The 22410-nt window shown below is 41.8% G+C and overlaps 1 long non-coding RNA gene across 4 annotated transcripts in view; it reads right to left on the bottom strand.

Annotated features, from left to right (window-relative positions):
- Window positions 1–22410, bottom strand: part of LOC109511674 (uncharacterized) — a 48811-nt gene extending 26401 nt beyond the window's left edge. For 2 of the 4 annotated variants that reach the window (XR_002167370.1, XR_002167369.1), the window contains exons 1-2: window positions 22093–22410; window positions 14570–14635 (exon numbers count right to left, since the gene is read on the bottom strand). This is a non-coding gene — a long non-coding RNA (uncharacterized LOC109511674). Of the gene's footprint in view, window positions 1–14569; window positions 14636–20117; window positions 20240–22092 lie in introns of all 4 variants that reach the window. The other 2 variants (XR_002167371.1, XR_002167372.1) reach the window with 2 other exon arrangements.

Raw genomic sequence — 22410 nt, 5'->3', positions numbered from 1 at the left:
TGTGTGGTTTATGTCCAGTCTACTTCGTAATTTTGTTTTCGTCACCGTTGCTGCAGAAACCACCGCCTCACTCAGGTAGGATGTCGGAAATAGCAACAGTGCTATTGTGGCGATCTCAGAGTATTCAGCCATAACTTTAATCCAGTTGTCTCGAACGTACTTTTAAGGCCGCCGTGATTTGCGATCTCCAGCAGCTTTTTTTTTTTACTCATTTTGCGAGCTCCTGCATTTTGTTTTGAAGTAATCGGTCACGTGACGGAGAAGCGTGGCTTGACGTGTGTCAAGCGTGACACACGCGGATGTAACGGAGAATCCGGTAGTTTTTCAAAATAAAACATCTTTCGTTTTCCGAAATAAATTAAACGGAATAAAGGCAAGTTCTTTTTGTGCGGCCCGGTACCAAATGCCCGGCGGACCGGTACCGGTCCGCGGACCGGCGGTTGGGGACCTCTGCTTTAGAAGCACCAACTCTCTTTGTATTTCTATGCACAGGTGTGCACCTGTTTGTACGAGCAAGCTCTCGGCACGAACAGAGCGTGACGCTGACAAAGTTAGAGTGGCAGTGGGATGGCGGGTGGCCGGGGGGCGAGGGACTTTGTGGGTGGAGGGGGTGTGAGCCATGTGAGCTGAAGAAGGCAGATGAAGAGAAGGGGTGTGCAGAGAGTGCGAGAGGGCCCTGTGCTCGTGCCTTTCAAGGTGTGTTATTTGTTCAAGGCTGTCCAAACATTTACAGAGCGCTGGCAGCCCAGGAATGCAGAGGCAGGGCCGAGGCGGAGAGCAGCAGCCGTGGGAAACTGCTGCTCCCCTCAACCTCTGCGCACTCGTTCGCCCTCAGGCAGAGTATCAACACAGACAGTGCCAGAGATGTGTGGGGCTGATAGTGACAGGTCCAGTCAGCAGCTGCACACACACACAATCATACACGCACACGCACACGCATGCACACGCAGACTCACACGTGGTTCCAGCCATCAGGCACACTGCCGGCTGGCTGCCTCGCATGCAGACTGACTCACATTAACAGGGAAGGGCAGCCTGTCAGACACACGCGCCCAATTAGTCATTCGCATGCAGGTATTTATTATCTTTAGCCTTTAAAATGTATGGAGGTTCAGGCGATGGACTTTGTATGGTCATACGTGTGGAAAAAAAATGAACTGACAACTATAAGCACATTTGCAAACTAGCAATGGTTGCTTGCTTAAGCGCTATGATGTCATTCCAAGACAATGTCACGTAACTGCTTTTTTTGGCCCATGATCTCATCTTTCCCCCTTTTGCAGAAGAAAAGCCCAGTAAAGTATTTCAGAGCTTCTAAGTGCTCAGGTTCAAGTAAGGTTGGAGCTCATCCATCTCAGTGAAGCACTATTTCTTGGGTTGAGTCTGCATGTGTTGAGCAATGGCTGCTGCCATGACATCATTACTACATCGCTGCTTATCTGTCCATGATCTGGCTTTTCATCTTCTCTCAGAAAAAGTCCAATATTTCAGAAGCCACGAGCATTTTGACTGATACTAATAGCTCACCTGTCCTAAATACGCATCAGTTGAGTAAGCCGCTGTCAAAAAAAAAGTAACTTAGTGTGCTTCTCTCATCAATTGCAAGTAAATCCCAACAGAGGCTGTTGCCAAGGAGATTTTTTTTTTTAAACGAAGCATTATAATGGACGCTAGATTCCATGCAACCAATAAGTTTTGCGAGCAGAATATGGATGACATCGGAGCAATCGGATTAATTCTATACGTACGTTTGCAATTGAACAGAACTGTCTCGAAATGTGAGACGACGGCATTGAAATTGAGCAAAGGGATGGATGCTTATGGTTAAACGCTAACTTATTATATGGCTGACGTGACTGTAAACCAGTCTCCGGCCACTCACTATGTTGACGTGATGTCTCGTGATAAGAGCGATTTCGGGAAGCAGCCCAAGAGTTCACGTGTGCAGGTGCGCCACAGACGCGCGGATATCTTGGTCTACCTTGTTATCAATGCGGGGGATAATGACAGCGATAATGTGTGGCTGACTTCTTGAACCTCCAACCTAAAATTAACCCCGCACCTTTTTAGGGGCTTAAAAAAAAAGTTTAGTTCTAACGTGGTGCAACGACTGTAGTCGTTCCATTTGTTGGACATGATCGTGTGCATTTGAGTGACTCCTTGAAACCGCGTGCTATATTGTTTGTGGATTTGCTTATTCAAACTAACACCTGACAGTTAGCAAAATTTGAATGTGGGCTTGAGAGAGAAGCGAAAAAATAAATAAATGGGCACAGAAAATGTCACGCACTTTACATTTGCACATGATATCCACCTCGTAAATTTATAAGGTAAAAGTTGGGATGAAATGTATCTTTGTTATTGCTGAGGGATCTGAAGAAGAAACAATTATTGTGTGACTTCCTGGAAGATACTCAAAGTAGCAGTGAGCCATTTGTTACAGAGGCTTTTCGGTTCCCGGAGCAGTTCATTTGAACTTCTTTTTCTAAACGGTCACAAGTGGCATTTCAAAATGTCTCGCGCATCGTGGGAACTTGTTGGAAGTTGTACTGACAACCACAACAATTTGAGTCTGTGGCTACTGTCATGATTCCGTTTCTGTGAGTCTCCAGCCGGTTGGAGAGATGTTCCGGTCTTTCCAGCTGCGCACCAATTACCCATCATGATCAACGGACTATTTAAGGACTTTCAAGCCAAAAACCGACCGTCGGATAATTTGCCTTGCTCAAGCCATTGTTCATGTGCAATTCTTTTCGACATTCCCAGATTTCGCTCTGTTTCTCTCTTGCCTCGTTTGTTGTTCTCTGTTTTCTTACAAGTAGCCATATTATTTTGTAAACTCGGTTTGTATCTGTCGCCATTTGGTTCTCTTGTCCTATTGAAACAACTTGTTTCCGTTTGTAGTTTCCTTGCAATCGCTTTTGGTTCTTCTCATTTTCTCCTGGTTTGTTTGACCAGCTTTGTCGGGCATGCGTTTGTGAATCAACCGTTTTTGTACCATCATCTTATCTTTGTCTACAGTTGTGAGATCCATGCCTATCTGAATAATTCCGGAACGTTACAAGTGACAACAGCAATGATTTTTTTTGTTGTTTTTGTTATTTAACCAGGAGTGTCCCTTTGAAATAAAAATAACCTTTTTCAAGGGAGTCCCTGGAAAGAGGCAGCAAAAAAATTTGTTTCAACCAAATTTCAAATGACATACAAATTTGATAAAACAGTCACAGGTTAAGGAGGCTGCCTCAAGTTCTCTCAGTCTGCATTTCTGCAGTTATTCAATGAGATTTTGAACATGGAACCCAGATTAGTACATCCATTCGATCTATCCATCCAATCCATCCATTTTCGAATCCGCTTATCCTCAAAAGGGCCGCGAGTGTGCTGGAGCCTATTCCAGCCGTCTTCGGGGAGTAGATGGAGTACACCCTAGACTGGTTGCCGGCCAATCGCGGGGCACACATAAACGAACCCCCATCCATGCTCACAATCACTCCTAGTGACAATTTAGAGCAACACAAAAGGTTTTGGTTGAAAATTTCAATTTGAATGAAACAAAACATTGAAGGTGTGCTCCTTTCATTTAGTCGAGACAAAGCCCACAGACCAACTTTGTGCTTGTGCTACCATAAACCACCGAAGGACATTCACCGGGTGCCAGAAAAAATAACAAAACAAAACATTATGGTTTTATGGGGGGAAAATGCAGACAGTGAATCATGAACTGCAAACATAAAACCATAAAATTACAAATGCACAAACTTTACTTAGTTAATTTTTGAACACATTGGTAAAATGTAGGCCAAATGTTAATAAATAAATAAATAAATAAATGATATTTTTTTTTACTCGCACATGTGCAAGTCAATACCCTGTGGCATTATGGGAAAAATGCTATGCTAACAGCATTTCGCCATATGTACTTGCAAGTAAGTACGCTTGAACGTACTTGTGGGTTCATTTGAACATACTGTATTTGCAAGTCAATTTTTTTTTTCACTCCACATTGGAAGCTACTTGTGAAGTAGTGATGATGTAAAAATTATGATAAGGCTGCCGACTCATCATTCGCCATTTAGCCGCTACTAAGAAGCTGTGCATCCGGCACCGAGCTAAAGCAGCAATCAGTCTGGCGTTTCATGCATCCAACTCCCAAAACCACATCACACTCCCTATCCTGCGGTCAAGTTTGTGGAGCAGCTGCTAAACGGTAACAAAAATGTTCAGAGACGCACATTTCATGTGAAACAACTTATGCTTCTGCAGGTGTGACAAAGCGAAGTGAAACTTTCACATCAACCCCGCACTAATCCTAGAGTCCAGACCACCTCCCCAGGACCTGTGGCCTAGTCCACCTGCCTGGACCACTGCAGCAGAGTCGCATTTCAGCCATGATGACGCAACGTTCCACTAATCAAGTGCGGTGAGAACGGTTAGAGAGCATGGTGAGAAATCTCCTCCCACGTCTGATCTCTCCTACCTGGGAGAAACTGCCACCTCAGGGAGGGACTCGCCACACCGGCCGCTTTCTGAATGAGGGTGAAACAAAAGAGTGTTACCAGCAGGTGAGTTTCACGAGTCTGTCTCACACGTACACAGAGAAGCACACGTCATTCACGGCTGGCTTGCCGCTTTGCATTTTGCCCGGAAGAAACAAAACAGACAAGTGTGGGAACATTTTTCGCCCTGCTCTCTTTTCTTCTTCCAAGAGTCTTTATCTGTATTAACTCTGCTTACACAGGTATTTGTGCACCTGTGGCAGTGGATTAGAGGATCACGTTCTTCATTGTGTGCGAAAATAAGCACTGTGAGCTATTTTTCCAGTTCATTCTCTATTTCCGACCCTTAATCATATTTCAGTGGTCACGACTGAGATTTTTTTTTTAACCAGCTTTGTTTTATATAGATATGCACCATTTTGATTTTTTTTTTTTGCATGACCCCAACGTGTGCAACAGTGCCTCCTTCAGTACATTTGAGTCCATACAGAAAAGGTTTCATTAATGACTTCCGAATGTTACATTCAGCATCTTTGCACAATGCAGTTTTGCACATATTGGCAGATGCTTTGTTGCAAAAGTCAACTTTGTTTGCTCTGTCAAATTGGACATGGATACTTAAGTCACATTATTTTGACAGTTACACTATTTGAACTATTTTTAAGTTGATTGTATTTGTTAGTTTGGCTCATGACTTAGCAGTCGGTCGTAACAAAAACAAATCCACTTTGTTGCCCTTATTGGGATCTTTAAGGTCTGTAATCAATCATTGGTGGCATGGTCATTGAGCATGGAGACTGGAAATCAACTTGCGTCAGATGATCAACCGTGATCTGCATCATTCAAAGAACAGTTGCTTATTGATGCCTCGGCTGATTAGCTGTCAGATGACTGGAAACATCGGAGTCACATGTGCACGGAATAACCCGAAATACGGTCATGTTATTGTGTTTTACTTCTTCAGCAATGCAGCAAGCTTGTGCAGTGATGTGCATTACTGATAATTACAAACCAACACCCGCCTGTAGTCATGAAGAATAAATCTGTCTCTTCATACCTGCATGTTTTGGTTCATTTCTCCCCTTCTTTTCTTTGCATTTGAATTGGCCCACCGTTTATTTGTTAGATGTGTCAGCGTCGGCAATAGATGTATTGTATTGCTTAACTCACCGGATTATGACCCTGAAGTTTAGAGCATTGTAGGGTGAGGGTTGTCGTGGGAGGAAGCACCAAAACTTCTCAGACATGGTAATCTGTCAATTTATACATGCCATGCAACCTCATTTGCACAAGATAATCGTATTGGAAGTGTCGCACAACAAAGTTATGTGAAAAGCAACAAAGCCCCTTGTGTCTCTTGTATTTGGCTGAAGAGGAGGAAACAGTAAAACGAAGATCCAATATGTGACCACTAAACGTGAAGAGGAGAAAGGATGCAGAATTCAGCCCACCCGTCCATGTGTTGCGTTGACAAGGAGAAGCATCATTGGAACTTTTGTTTTTTTCGTTTGTTTTTCTGATGCGTGCGTAGTGTGTGATCAGTTCCAAAATATGGAATGTGAAAGGTCTATTTCAGTCAATCAAACATCAATTTAGCTCTTTGTTTTTACCGTATTTTCTGCACTATATAGCACTTCAGATGATAAGGCGCACGGTCAATGAAAGGACTATTTTAAAACATTTTTCATATATAGGGTGCACCGCATTATAAGGCGCATAGAATAGAAGCTACAATCAAGCTAAAATGGCATTCCAAAACAATAAATGAAAGACAAAAGTTGCGAAGACAATTGGTTCAACAAAAAGGTACACAAACCTCGTGGGCTCACACCCACAAAGGGCTCAATATCCTTAGAAGTCTTGCTTGTCTCCTTCTTCCTTCGTCTAGTCAGTAGTTAACTATGCTTTTAATATTATCTTCGTTTCATGATGGCTGCGCAGAGCCCACAAAGTAGTTGTCTGTTGGCGAAGTGTGTGTTGGCGAATGCACATATCGATTAGTGTCGGGCAGAACCCTTTTAGGTTCCAATTGGTCCCTGCGAATAATCACCACTAGATACCATAGGAACACTAAAGGGGGAAAGAACTCAATAGGGAATGTAAAGAGACTGTAACACCATTTATAAGGCGCATCGGATTATAGGGCACACTGTCGGCTTTTGGGAAACTTAAAAGCTTTTAGGTGCACCTTATAGTGCGGAAAATACGGGAACAGCTTTTTCCCTCGATTTATCCAACAAAACATTATTGTATGCATGCAGATAGCACGCCTGCTCCCGGTCAAAGGTTCTGGTGTCAAATCTCCGGCCTTGGTTTTGTGGACTTGGCAAGTTAAAGAACTTGTGTGCATAGTTTTCCTGAGCCTAAATTATTACATAACACTCTCCTAAAGGAAAACATCAGATGTAGCTATGTAAATACAAGTAGTAGAAGTAAGCGCATTCGAATGTACAGGCCTGATTAACCCCTGAGTGTGAAAGAGCATTCCCTCTTCTTTAAACTGAAGCCCCCGCTGAGCTGCACATCCACTTGACTGCTCAATAAAAACAACTAAAAGGATGACATCGGACTTCATTTAACACTGTATGCCCCTCGCTCTTCCTCCTACTTCAGCCATTGTCATCTGCCAGGACATGTCTTTGTTGACATCTTCAATGATGTCTATAAACCAAAACTCCAGATGACAATACACGGCCTGCAGTTTCCTTGGCAAACACTTTGTTTTATGTCCTCTATAGTGTTGTGCTCTCAAAATGTCATTTTGCTGGTTGAAGATGAAAACTGTGTTAAAGAAGAATCTCCCTTGATTTTATTTTGGGGATTCCAGGATTCCTTTTTTGCATAATGAATACAAATAACCTGAATCAGTAAAAGACTTGTGCTTGGTTTCCATTAAAAAAATAAATAAATAAACCCCCAATTGTGATAAATGTGTAATTGTATTCGGCTGGGGAAACTTGAAGGCTCTGAATTCTTTGCCTACCAACCAATGTTTGTGTGCAGAACAAAGATTCCATTTTTATTTAGATCACGTTGCAGTCAAATTTGTCTTGAGACTGGATTTTCCCACATGACCAATCTGGAAATGGGTCAGAAAAAAAATGCAGAAAATTTTGCCTCTTCCCAATGTGAATAAAATTCTAATATGCCCTGTCAAATTTTGATCAAAATATGCCAGTCACATGACACACTCTATACATAAGCGCATACACAAAAACAACACATCCGTGCTAAATCAAATCTACAGCGAAAGAGCATTGACCAATAAATATGAAACATTAGCAGTCCATTTACCAGTAATGATGCATCAGATTTCTAAAACGCTTTTCTGGACACACGCAAAACACTCCACAAAGGATATATTATACATGTCCTCACACATTCACACTCTAGTGGTGGCAAACTACATTCTGACAGAAGCGTCGCTGCCACTGTGCGCCAACAGCCCCTTCCGACCACCACCAAACATTCACAATTCACAAGTAGAGGCCAGCGGGTACCTGTGTGTCATAAATATTTGTTCATCATTTCTTGTTGATGTCTGCATTCTCCCTGTTGCGTCGCAAACGCTATGGCGGTGGATGTTAGTCCCAAAAATAGTCAAAGTAAAAGCCAAAGAATAGAAATTATTTTTTAGACGAGTTTTAAAGAAAAGTGGGAGGTCATTCCAAAGAGAGAGAACAGCAACGGAAAAAGCTCGATCACCTCTGAGCCTCCACTTAGTTCTTGATACGTCTAATAATGTCTGGTCTGCAGATCTGAGGCACCGGTCAGGTTTGTAGGGGCGGAGGGGCTCAGAGAGGTAAGGTGGAGCGAGACTATTTAACAGATTTGAAAACAAAGAAGAGGATCTTAAAAAGAACTCTAAAATGTATAGGAAGCCAGAGAAGGGATGCCAGAGCAGGAGGTATGTGCTCCCTCTTACGAGTAACAGCCAAGAGGCGAGCAGCAGCATTCTGGACCAACTGGAGACGCTTAATGGAGGATTGTCTGACTCCAAAGTAAAGTGCAATTCGGTGATCCACTCTGGAAGATTAATCACAGAGAAGTGTCAAATGTGGTTGAAGAAACCTCAATACATCTTCATCCCGCATTCTGCTTGGCTATGGAAGTCTCCAATCAATGGAGGAAGCGCGGGAAGTAAAGCCACAGCAAGCAACCGCTAAGTTATTCTCGCCAAGCAAGAAGGTCTTTTATTAGCAAGTAATTCCCTGAAGCAGCAACTGATCTTCATGTGTGAGCTATTTTTTGCAACTTCCTCTCACTGGAATGTTGTAAACACTGTATCCCTGGCAGCAGTAAGCCCGGAGACAAATATGATGTATTTCTCCTTGCCAGGTGTGATACTTAACCAATGTCACCGTGCTTTTCATTGCGCTTTTTCGCTCTGTTTGTTCTTATCCTTACAGCAGGCACAAAGAGTTGTTTGCTCAGCCTCTCGTTGCAGAGTCAGCAGTTCACAACGTGCAAATATGTTTGTGCAAAGTCAACGCTACCGAAGGAGGAGTGCGTTGGCAATGAATGACACATTTGGAGGCTGTACTCATGCGATCTCGTGCATCGTTTTTTATAGCTGTGATGTTTCTTGAGCTAACATAGAATACACATGCATAGTGGTGGCAGAAGGTTCCCTCTTTGCATCAGATGGGGCTTTCCATCCTCCCGAGATGCATTTACTATTGGGCACCCTGTCAACATGACATCACGATCCTGAAAGGATAAAATATTTTTATTATCGGCAATGTTATTTGCATTTATTTGCACAATTTTGCACCTCGTAATACTTGATTGAGTCTTTCCTTTGCTTTCGTTGACAAAAGGGTCCATAGTAGAGAGGATTACTGTCGCTGGTTAAATACGACAACAACATTAGCAATATCTGTGTGTCACCTTGCAACAATGTGTGACTTACACATTTGCTTTGTGCAGGTGCCCTTGCGTGCTTAGTAATCAATTGGCAGTGATACAACAAAACACACTGAGAGCTTAAGAACATTCAATTATTTAAGATTTAATAACTGATTTAACAATCGAGTATGGTAACATTAATCTCGCTTGCAATTTCATTTCAATAATTTTTTTTTCATTAAAAGCTTTACGGGCCTTTATGTGCCTTTTACATGCTCTTACCATGTTCCCTCCCTGTCTGCCAATGAAGGAAATGACATGTTGCGATAGCACAACAGCCTTCCACCTAATAAAGTTTGGTAGGTGAAAAGGGAGTGAGAAAGTAGGGAGAACTGGAGGAGAGAGCATGGAGTGGTGTAAAAACAGAGAATTGCTTTATGGCTTTGTGTTCATTGGGGCCATTTTAGAAAGGATCATATATTCCTGGAAGGCTGAAACAGACAGAAGAGTGCGGAAAGCAAAGGGAAGAAGGGTAAACCTCTATAAAACAGCTTGTTTTTCTCTCTCTTTACCACAAGACAGACTGGAGTGACTTGATTTGCAAATGTAAATGTCATTATATGCAGCGGCGTAACCATTTCAGAAATGTGTGTGCGTGTGTGTGTGTGTATGTGTGCGTTGCAAGAAAAGTTGCAAGAATTGAGTAATGCTGCACTTGCAACCAGCGGGACGTCCAGGGATGGTTGTCAGGCGCCGCAAGTGAGCATAAACTAAAGTGGGGCTGTCGAGACGGGCTGTGGTTAGGCTCAGGTAAATGCAAACCACTCAAACTGTCGAGCCACTCTACCTCCAACGCCACGAACAAATCTGGTGATCTGCATGATATTTTTAATCATTTTGTTTTTAGTTTGGTTCTTGAAAACATCTTCACATGAAAATGGCCAGTAGCACTAAAATGTTTGGGGTCCTGCCATGTGTGCATGTGTGGATTGTTGAAATGCCACTGCTGAGGAAATAACTTTATTCTTTGAAGCTTTATTATTAAATACATATCAAGAAAATGCTCCCGCCTGTACTTCTGCGGTAATGTTTTTGAAATAATTTTAAAAACAGGAAAATTGAGATAATTTGTTCATACATTTTTATCGGTTAGCTACATATCAAGAAAATGCTCCCGCCTGTACTTCTGCTGTAATGTTTCTGAAAAAATTTTAAAAACAGGAAAATTTAAATAATTTGTTCATAAATTTCTATCGGTTAGCAGCTCTAGAAATGTGATGTGGTAAAAAAAAAAAAAAATGGTTGCACCTAACTTTCATGCTGGTGAGACCGAGAAAGAGAGTTGGGTGCACCAATACAACCAGTACAATAAAAAAAAAAAAAAAGGTTGCATCTAACTTTCATGCTGGTGAGACCTAGAAAGAGAGTTGGGCGCACCAATACAACCAGTACATAAAATAAACCTTTCATGTGATAGTTTCTGGTAAATATATCGTTCTGAAAAAATGTGCTCTCATGACAGGCCTATCAATGGATGTAAATATTATAAATTACATTACGAAAATGAAATATATTTTATGAAGCCAGCGGGCTTCTCAAGCCCCAGGTTTCGCAAGTTTTCTGGGGGAAACCCTGAGGAGACATCATACACATCTACGAAATGGCATGGGAAAGAAGGACACATAGGTCACATGGTAATTGGTATAAATAAATAAACAAATAAATACATTGGCACGCAGGTAACCATATGGAATTCATTTACAAGTTTTTATCGTTATTTGCAATTTTTACCATATTTCTTAGCTTAATATTTGCCTCTTACCTCCACTGTTTGGCCATTCTGAAGTCGGATCAGACCTCTCTGTGGTCTGTGCAGTCTTAGTTGCCTGCTGGAAGCTGAGCCTTAAGACAAAGCCCTGTTTACACTAATGGCCCACTAGTCTTTTTTTCCCCTTTGCAGAAACAAATGCCAGTGGGAGGACATCAATAGAATTTAACAATTTGACATTTTTCCTCAAGCACTCAAAACCAATATTGACCCAGCACCCCTGCCTGGTCGGCTTTAGTGCAAGACCTTGGCATACAAATCAAGCTGGTGCAACCGAACCACAGGTTGCCAGTTGAAGGGTGAGGCCAACAATAGCCAGCCCAGGATGGGGCTGTCCCACTGGGTAGGCAGTGTAACCACTGTGTCTGGTTTCAAGCTGGTCCACAGAAGCTTGAGGTATAAAAGAGCCCATGCTCTCCCGCCCGCTTTAATGATTACATCTGAGAGAGCCAATTGTGTTTGGACTCGCGACCATGCTGCTGAGTGAGGTGGACAAGCACAAGGGACGGTGGGGGCCCTCACATGTGCAGAAAAACCACATAGCGGGCCACTACTTCTCAAAGACCGGATTACAATCAGTTAGAGCCTAATGAGTGGCAAGTTGGACTTGTAACCTGTTGCAGCAGGGTAGTTGTTTTGAATGCTCCCAGTCAGCGCACACATCAATAACCTCTGAAATAGCTCGCCACTGAAGCTGCAAACAGCGGGAAGTGGCTGAGTCTTGCTTATGTCGCCTTGCCACAGTCCGCTGTCGCGCCTCGGCTCTTGACAGGAATATAAAAGCATATTTCATACTCGGTTATGTGGATCTCGTTTATGTCTGGGGGAGTTCTTTGTGGCATTGTGGCTTACCAAGGCTAGGCACTAATTTGGTGAGCTAAAGAGCTCAACGGGACATCTAGTGGTGATTGCGCATTAAAACTTACTTCACTAACAGATGGTATTTTTTTTCTGTATTCCACGTCTGTATTTTCAAATTAATATGGAGCAGTGACTCTCTTGTCGTCATCTGACTTCGACTTGGTCACTCAAAAAGGCATGTGTGTGTTTTGTTTGAGGCCTACAAACACTCTCTATAGAAAGTAATGTGAATGTGAGTGAAAAATTCTCCGGATCAAAACTGTGTTACCCCAACTGATGGATGTTACATCCTCTTTTTGCTGTTTGGAAAGGACCATTGAGTGAAGATTCAGACATTTAACATTAGCCGCTATGCTAGCTACTGACTGCCTAGCTCCTCTTTGCTTATCATTTGTTGCAGGTCGAGTGCTTGACTGTTTTAACGATGTAAATTTCAGAAGTGACTGCCTTGACTTCCCCGTGTCTGTTTATGAAAAGAGGAGTAGCTACGGCACAAAGATGTAGAGCAGTAACATTGCCTGCTAGCTAAATAGTTGAGGACTGGCTAGCTGCTCTGTACTTGTCACTTATGATATGAAAGTAGTATTTTATTTTAACGGTTTAAACTTCATAAGTGGTTTTCTGACCTCCTGTTTCTGTCATTCCTTATTTTACCATTTAACCTATACGAACTCTACCCGGCAACAAGTGGCTTGAAACGTCATACTCGTCACTTATGTAATCATAAGGTAGAGGGTTTTATTGTTTTAACATCTTAGAATAATACATTAGTGGTTGAATTCTTTTACGCTTGTGTGACAGCTAAAAATGAGTTGTGTGAGGTTTTTCACATAAAAACACCAATAAGGGGCCCCCATAAAAAAACTTTCCTGAGCGGACTGTGTTGTTCTTTCAAGGTGCTTGTGTGTTAAAAAGGACGCTTTCTCCACCCACAGAAATGGCAGTCGGCGAGCACGTGTCGCAGCCCGGCAGGGGAGCTAGTCCTCAGGCCTCTTTCACCTGTGAGAGCCTCTCTGCAGTGCCTTGGCTCTTTACAATGTCCCCAGCAGGAGAGCAAAAAGAGAAGGTGAAGCAGCAGGAGCAAACGGAACACTCTGGCCCAAGGTGAGATTGGGAGGAAGCAGGATTGGTGGGGGCCAAGTGAGAGCAGAGGTCACTGCCCTGTGAGTGTAACTTGACCAAAACAGTGGTCAATAATGCTCTTATGGCGCTACCACTGCACACTGGTTAGGAATCACTTTTAGTATGCCGAACTTGGGAATTACTGTACATATGTTAGAAATTATCGTTTTAGGATGTTTTAAACATGCATTATGAACGCTCATCAGCACAATTTAAATGTCAAAAAAAAACAATACAAATAAGTCATATGGTTGGCAGAAACTCATTACAGGAAGAATAGATAGGAATTCTGACTCTCATGTCATCTCCTGAAAATTTTATGTGCTTAAATTCAAATGCATAACCGAAGGGTATGATCCAGAAGAGAATTTGACTAGCCTTATATTTCAGTATGTCATATAGTAAGATGAAATGTCAATATTCCAGTCTTCTGTCAGTATTCATCACATTAACAATACTGTATTCGGTTTTGTTCATTAGAAGTGAATAGCAAAATTATTGCTATGGTACAACGGGAGAACAGTGGAAAAACAAAATGATCAATAAATAAATAAATAAATACATGACAACAGAATCATTGATAATGGATTTTTTTCCTCATCTCTTACAGTTAGTTTTGTGGACCTTCAAAAAAACGTATTGGGATGTGTTGTTATCTTTATTGTTACCACACAAACACACACTCAAGCACGCACACACACACACACACACACACACACACACGCGCACACACACACACACAAACACACACTTTTACACAAGCTGTATGACAAAATGTAGCTAGTATCATGAAAGTCGGCAATTTAAGGGATTTACTTTACAGGTTACTGGAACTGCTATTCACCTCATTCAAAATAAAAACTGAAATGTAAAGTCTTTCATTGTTCATTTTTCACGTTATCCACACAGTCCTTCATATATTCTTCCACATTTAAGTGTACACACTGACCAGCTACAACACAATGCAAAACGTAAATGTGATCCAATGCAAGTTGTATCAAACAAAGGTAGAATATTTGCTCTAGTTTTACCATTGGATCTCATTAGAGGTGTGCCTCATAACGATGTGGCCAGTCAGTATGAGAGCTGCACTTTTCAAGGAGAGATAATATTAAAAAGACCTCCGGCATTTAAATCTCTCTCGCCGCATGCTCCCCACTTCATTTTGTGTTAGTTGTGGGAACTTGCTCCGGCCCCTAACTGATCATTGTAATATATGTTGCTGTTATGCAAGCAGTTGGGTACCAGCGCTCACCACTGTGCTGGTACCCTTTTAATCAAACAAAACCCACTGTGAAATCCTGACTCCCCACCTACCAAAAGCGAGCATTTCTCCTCAGCAACCCCCAAAGTGGCAGCTAGTATTTAGTAATATTGCACGGCCATGCGACAGCTTCTACTATAATGTACTCACCGATGGCGCTGGCCTCTGTGCCCTCTTCTCAAGTTATATTAGAGCACAGCAGGAGATCTGGGAGAGCTGTGGAGAAGGATGGAGGTTCTCAATACAATCTGGCATTTTCTCATGCTTTGAGAAGGGGGTCGACTTTCCAAGCATTCCATACTCTGTGCTGCCTCATTTAAATTATTTACTCAATATAGGGTCTGGGATGGCCCTGATGTCCCAGTTTCATCAGTTATAATATTTGAAGTCGCCATGGTGATCAAAATGTTCTTTTATTAGAGAGAAGGGAAATGTTATTAACAACATATCCCAGCTGCCGTGGGGTGAAAGGCAGGCACACACCGGAATGGACGCCGACCAATCACAGGATACACCGAAACAAAGATTCAGACAAACATTCACATTCAAACACGACATGCTGCACTTTCCATAGAGTCCAAATAGCACAATCGCTTGCACTTTTCACGAGTGCTAATTACATAAAAAAATATCTCTGTATGAAATACAGTACGTGGTGCTCCTCTTTTACATTGTCATTGCTGAAATTTGCACCAAAGTGAACCTAACATCTGCAAAAGAAGTCAAAAGGCAATGAGTGATGCTACCTCTTTACTGAAATCAACAAAAACAACATGGCTCCCCCACATGTATTGTAGTTTTTCCTGTTGCGTTTGCCAGGCATCTCTCCTGGTACATTTTCCACAATAAATTGCAGTTTTATTCATACTTTGGCTCGTCTTGCAACCTATACTCAGGGGCAAATTGTATATATTGGCAACCAAAATCCCTAGGGTGTGTTCGGAAATTCAATCTGATGCCCAAACACCATTCTGTGTGTGTGTGTGTGTGTGTGTGTGTGTGTGTGTGTGTGTGTGTGTGTGTGTGTGTGTGTGTGTGTGTGTGTGTGTGTGTGTGTGTGTGTGTCTGTGTTCGGAGAGGCAGAGTGTGCTCCCCTTGCATTAATTTCCAAACGCAACCTATGTTCAAAAAAACAATCAGGACCTCGTGTTGAACTCTTTCCATCTGTAATGCCTGACGCACTGGCTGCACCGTGTCCCCAGTTAGAGCGTGTAGAGCACCGGCACTCCTTTTTTTAAGGCACTCTGATTTATCGTAAGGCACATTTGAACAACGCCCTGAGTTTCCGAACAGTCTGAATGAAGCAATGCACACTTGGAGCATATTTCCAAACACACCGCTAATGGTGTTAATGGCAGCGAATCAGTTCAAGTTGGATTGCAAATTTCCGCTTCTAATTACAAAAAAGTTTTTGTTTTTTTTTTTTAATGGTACTAGTAACTAGAATGATGCAATTTCGCCACCCACATTCTCAAGCAGGTGGTTAAAAGCTGCAGTTTGGAATCCAACTGGAAATGGTTCGCTGCTGTCAACACGATTACGGAATGGAGATTTTGAGAGCCAGTCTGAGCTCTACTGTTCTTGGTCTCAGTTTTTGAAAAATAAATGTTCCCCCCAAAATGAAACTTCCTGAATAAATGTATACTTGGGATTAACTTCTATATGTTTTTTGCCTTCTTCATGAAAGCTTTTTTTTACTGGTGCAACATGTAAGGTACAATGTTTTAAAAGAATGTTTAAACCGAATAAAAATACTGAATAAATACATGAACCAAGCATAAAAGAAAGGGTTAAAAATTGTAATATTTTTGGGCTTGACTTTTGATTTTTGTTTTTGTTATGTATTGTGATTGATGATTTTGTTGAAGTATTTTGGTTTTGTAAAATAAAGGCATTGGCTTCATACGTTGCAGCTTCATCCCATGTTTTGGCTTCATTTTCCTGTGCAATTCTGTCTTTTTTTTTTTTAAGCTAACCGAATTTTTTAAAATAAATCAATCAATCAATCAATCTATATGTAGCAAAATGCAAAGAACAGCACTGGCATGCACTGCACTGCCTGACTATACTCATTCTGCCCATTCTCACGAACAGCCTCGATACAAGGGCTGATTATTTTTCTAAGTGAAAAGGTCGGAGCCCCGAGAGGTTTGGGGCAGTGACGACATCGGTAATGACGACCTCTGACCGTTTGCATTTTGTTGTGCCTCATTAAGCAAGCGTGAACACATCAAGCAAGGCTACTTAACAGCCTTTGTGTTATGGCAACCAACAAGTAAATAAGCTCCAACTTGCCTCTATTCTCTTCACTCTCTATTTGGCCTGTAGCATCACACAAGTGAAGAGTCTCTTTCCTGGAGTGCTGCACTCCCCCGAGAGCTAGACGACCACTCATCAGAGAGCGACCGTATTGTTGCATGAATGCTTTGGCGTCCGTGCAAATTCTTCCACACTCACAGTGGGCCCGCACTGACTGCGTGGTCGTGTTAATTTAGTTTCCTTTCAGTGTTTCTGGACCTCCACGGAAAAGGAGTTAAACCCATCTGTGTCAGCACAAGAAAGTCCCATTCAGCCCGATAGTGAAATGTCATTAACAAATGTGGCACCACAATCAACTAATCTGCCGTTTACCTCACCATTGAACGACTATTGTCTGTTCTTGATAAACCACTGCAGTGAGTATTTTAGAGAGAGACACGGCGGGTGTTCCACAATGAGCCACAAAGGCAAAGCTCGAAATTTGTCTTTCTTTCTTTTCGGCGCAAATCACTGACTTCATTTGAAAAGTAGTTTTCTAATTTTGTGGAGCAAAATTTTAATCCCAGCCACCTGAATCAGGGATTTTGTTAAAAAATAAAAATATGAAAATCTAAAAAATGAACAGTTGGGGGTTTTTTTGTTTGTTTGTTTGTTTTTATATAGCTAATCAACAATTTTATTGCAGCAATTCACATTGTGTGTAGCTCCAAATTTTCTAGTCTCAAAGCAAAGCTCAATTGAACATTTGGAAGATCTAACTAAGTAAGAGAACATTTCATGTGCAGACTTCTAAAGTCACAATTCAAATTCAGGACTCTATTGCAAAAACAAATAACATTATGTTATGAATATTTCAGAATATATTTATGTACTTTAAACCTTATACAATAGTCTGTTGCGCCTTGCTGACATAAACTGAATTTATTTCATTTCCGAATCAGTTTAGCTAGTATGATTTTCTTTTCAGAGTCCAGACACATAATATTTTGCCTGCTATTTTGCTCCCGATGCGCTCCTCTTTAACACTTTTTAAGACAGACTTCTGTGAGAAGTGTACTCAATCTTAGGTTAGCAATTAGCATGGTTTCTCCGTCTTTCCTCGTCATCCCTTTCATGAGGACAATACTTGGCAGAAGTGTAGCTTAGCATTGCAGAAGCAATTACTTGGGAGCGAGTCCGTGTTTCACTGTAGCGGTAGCTAGCTAAAGCTCATTGCTAGATAGCTGGCGTGGTATAAACCGCTTCAAATTTAAAGCTTGCCTGGCCCGCCTACTTCCCACACATAGGAAATGTAACAGGTGCGTATCCAGCCCAGCGAAGTTTTTTAGGACTGTCTTGGCAGTTGATTCTCTGTTTTGTTATTCAACATGTTTTGATGAGGTGCAAAATGCTAACGTTTGCCATGCAAAACCCCAATGCAAAATCCCTTATTTCAAGCCTTGCAAATGAGTTAAACAATGGTTGTCTTTTGGGTTCACAGAGATGCCTGCGCCCTCGTACAGTCATTCTGGCCAGCGATGATACAGACGACGCCTTCACCCACCAAATGGCTGAGTCACATCAAGAGGGCAACCAGGGCACAGCACAGGAAGGCAACCATTGAACAGACACTGAACTCTCAGCGTTAACAGACCGTTTGTGACAAAGTTAAGGCAGAGTGGGTCATATCTGGGAAATGATCTCATTGCAGATCCAATAAACCCCAGGCAAACACGAATGTGGCATGACAAAATCGTGTTGTTTCCGTGTACTTTTCTAGTCGGTTGGACAACCACTAAAAGCTCAAGAAATTAAGTGTACCAGCACATCCATTCAGAGATTGGATGAAAAATGTTTTTTCTTTTAGAAGAACTAAATAAATACATGTCTCAGAATGATGGAGTGTATATTCCTACGCTTGTGGGTGCCGCAATAATACATTATTTTTATTACCTCTCTGGCAAATTTCAAAGCTGAGCACTGCTTCTTAATAGCTTGGGTGAGTTTGTCTTGTCCACATGTGTGAAGATACCAGAATAATGTTTGCTGCAATTCAAAATACAAGTGCAGATTATTTTCATTTTGCCATTTCAATGTGTGGGCACTGGGGCCGTGCGCACGCGTATATGTGTGTGCATGTGTAAGTGTACGTGTGTGAAAAGGTGAATGACAGAGCCGCAACGTGATTGGCCAGAGCACTTCCTATTGATCGCCATTGTCCCTGATAACCCGGGTGACCCAGGCCCAAGGAAGGAAGCCTTCAGTTTGCGGCGGAGGAATTGTCACTCCTTTGTTTTGAGATAACTTATTAACCCGTCAAGTCCACTAAGAGAAGAATGATGTGTCTCATGGCTCACCGTATGTTTAACCCAGAGTAAACAGGAGTACGTCTGCATAGAAGAATGGCATTTTCAAGGAAGAAAGTTTCATGTCAACATACCTTGGTCAAAAAAAAGTACAACTTACTGAATGTTAGTGTCAATAGGAATTGGTCTTTAAGTCAGTTTACAAAAATGGGTGTAGCAAAGTTAGTGAAACACAAAATTGAAGACACTAACCAAACTATAATTTACCCAAATTGAAAGTACATTTTCATTTTTCATCAACAACTTGAGCTCGTTATAATTTGATGGAATCTATCCGTCGGGTTTGAAAGTAGCGGAATCATAAAGAAAACGAACATTTTGCAATATTACCTTTAATTTTCCAACAAGTCTCTCAGAAGGAATCAATGTATGTTTAGAAACTCTTTTAGAGGTGAAATAAATTTGTAATCATGTTCAAGTGTTTATCGCCAAATTAGAAATACATGCATTGACATCTGCATAGGCACCATCAAGTTATACGCACTGATCACACTTTGTGACCTTCCTAAAACAATGGCTCAAGTCATTTTCTCAGAAAACGCAAAAATTGGAGACAAATACTGATTACCGGTACATTATATTTATCAATAATTTCATTCCATCGGTAGAATTGGATGAGCTGTTTAACGAAGGCTGTAGAAGATTTTAGCAGAAGTGGCCAAGCATCATGAGAAGATCTTTTAAGTACAATATTTTTTGTCAAAATATGACTGAGGTCATGGTGGATGTCACTTTATTTCAAACATAAATATCACTTCAGTGTGCATCTAACCCTCTGAATCATTCCAGAAATCGGTTAATTGAACCAATTTTTATTATCATCAGCTTTCTTATATTTATTAAAACACCCCCCTGGGCCATGGAAGAGTTACGAATTATGAATCTGCTTTCACTGGCAAGGAAGTGAATTGGCTGTGTTCATTTATAACTGCGCCCATCTACGAAAATAACAACAGAAAGAGAACTCCACCCATGCGCACAGTTAGACTGCACTTTGCGCTAGACTTTCGCTGGGCACAAAAATTGGGCCCTGGGTGTGAGTGTAAATGGTTGCTTGTCTATGTGACCAATCCAAGGTATAGACAGTTTCTCACCTAAAGTCATCTTGCATCGTTTCCAGCTCCGCTGCAAGCAGGGGTGTAGTATAAGTGTGAGGCAGAGATGAATTAAATAGTTTTATCTTGTCGTTTCAGCCAACTTGTGAAGCTTCCCGGTCCTGCGAGGCAGAGAGGGTAAGTCAAGGGTCAGCGCGCACCTCGGGCTCAGGCGTATGACACCATGTCACGCTCCTGTAGGTCACGCTAGCGCGCCTTACAATCACTGCAACTGTTCTACTTCAAGGGAGGAAGCGGGGAAAATAGGCTGAATTGTTTTTACTGGTGTCAGGAGTCAGACCGCCTAAAGGCAGGAGACGGCAGGAGGAATCTCAAGTCGCCGTCTGCCGCGCTAAAAATACTCTGGCAGCATGCAACTAATGTGAAACGATGTGGTTGTGTGCCTGCATGACGAAGTGGAAGGAAGTCACGGAGGCCGACAGATCGGCTTCAGCGCGTGGTGTGCACGTGGTGCGTAAGACTCTCCCTGTGCCTGGATAAGTTTTCTCTGGGTTCTCCGGTTTCCTCCCACATTCCAGAAACATGTAACATAGGTTAATTGAACACTCTAAATTGTGATTGTGAGCACAAATGGTCGTTTGTCTGTGTGTGCAATTGGCTGGCGACGAGTTTAGGGTGTACCCTGCCTGCTGCCCAAAGTCAACTGGGATCGGCTCCAGCATGCCTGCAACTAAAGGGTAAAGCGGTTCAGATAATGGATGGACGGATGGATGAAATGTCATACAAATGAAAGCAAATGTTAAACAAAACTCTTTCATTTCTTTTGTAAGCAAATGCAAATCGCCGATAGAAGAAGATGCGGAAGGAAATAACACCTCGGTTGCCACATTGGGTGGGATCAGCCCTGTCAGTTGCATCGGACAAGAGGTGAGGTACACCCTTGACTGCTTGCTATGTCGCAGGGCATATATGAACAAACAATCATTCACATCTACAGACAATTTTGAGTTCTTAGGGTCACAGGGTCACAGTGAGAATAAGTGAGATCACCCAACTTTATCCATTAATAACATTCCCACGCTTAACGGTCTAACAATATGATTTATTTGCACCCACCGGATAAAATAAGCGTGAGGGTAAAGGAGGGTAAAAAACTTATGGCATGCCTAGAACGAAGGCATCAGTCAAGAATAGTTATCCAATATATACACCAGATGTGGGCTAACTGCAGCTTAAAGTCCACATACACTGTACGATCCACACCAGTCTTTCTTCTGGCCCATAAAGGAGTTACATGATGAAAAGTCCTGTTATCCATCCATCAATCCGTTCTTTGTTCCTCACCTCACTCGGGTCTAGGTCATGCTTGAGCATATCACATCTGACGGGCTACTGGTGGTTGGGGACGACTCTGCTAACCAGTTGCTGTTATTTAATCATTTTCTGTCAGTGTTAATCTAATTCAATAATTGGCTAGTTAAATAAAAAATCGAAACACTCGTAAAATAAAAATACACATACATTTAATTAAACTCCATTTGTTATTTTCATTTTAAAAAATTATTTGGCATAAAAGGTTTTAAATAACTTCAGCCTTTTTCAACAGAGACAGTTACCAGCCAAATGACAAGTCACATAAGTGTCAGCTTTTGTTAAATTGTTAATTATTATCATTTTATATTTGAACATTACAGTATTGTCTTTGATTTTCAAGTTACCTAAATTACATTCTCTTTGATAATTTCTTAAACATGTTTATGTTGAGAGCGTCTGATTGGCTGAAGCAAACAGGAAGTGTTTTAGTACCGGAAGAAGGGGCTGTGCTCTTGAATGAGCTGCGGTGCTGACGTCTTTTTTTTTTCTTGTCAATAAAACTGCATTCAAAGGATTCCATCTCTTCTTTTGCCGTTCCTAAAGTACAGCTATCCACTAAAAACAATGAACCCCTCAATTTACATAAGCGAGCATACACACTCACATTCACACCTGTGGACAATTAAGAGTCTGAACCTACCTTGGATGTTTTCGAAACGTGGGAGGACTCGAAGGCCGGAGTACCTCAAGAAGATTACTCATCCCAGAACTGTGCCTGGCGCGTCTGCTCTGCTGCCGTTTCGAAAATCAGGCCCGCTTCAATTTGATCTCAAACAATGGTCGTGAGGCGCCATCAAGTGGTTTACGGGGAGCACTGCGCTGCAGACTTTTAATCTAACATTGAATTAATTTAATCCGTAAAACGACCGGTAGAGTCGGAATTATAAACTCTCACGTTTTTCACGATGTGTCTGTCCGTCCAGATTAATTGTTGAGGGAGTTTAACTCGAAGATGTCC

Source organism: Hippocampus comes, unplaced genomic scaffold (assembly GCF_001891065.2).
Source record: "Hippocampus comes isolate QL1 unplaced genomic scaffold, H_comes_QL1_v1.1 scaffold1, whole genome shotgun sequence".
In the NCBI taxonomy this organism is placed as follows: Eukaryota; Metazoa; Chordata; class Actinopteri; order Syngnathiformes; family Syngnathidae; genus Hippocampus; species Hippocampus comes.
This window is presented reverse-complemented; position numbering and strand designations above follow the sequence as displayed.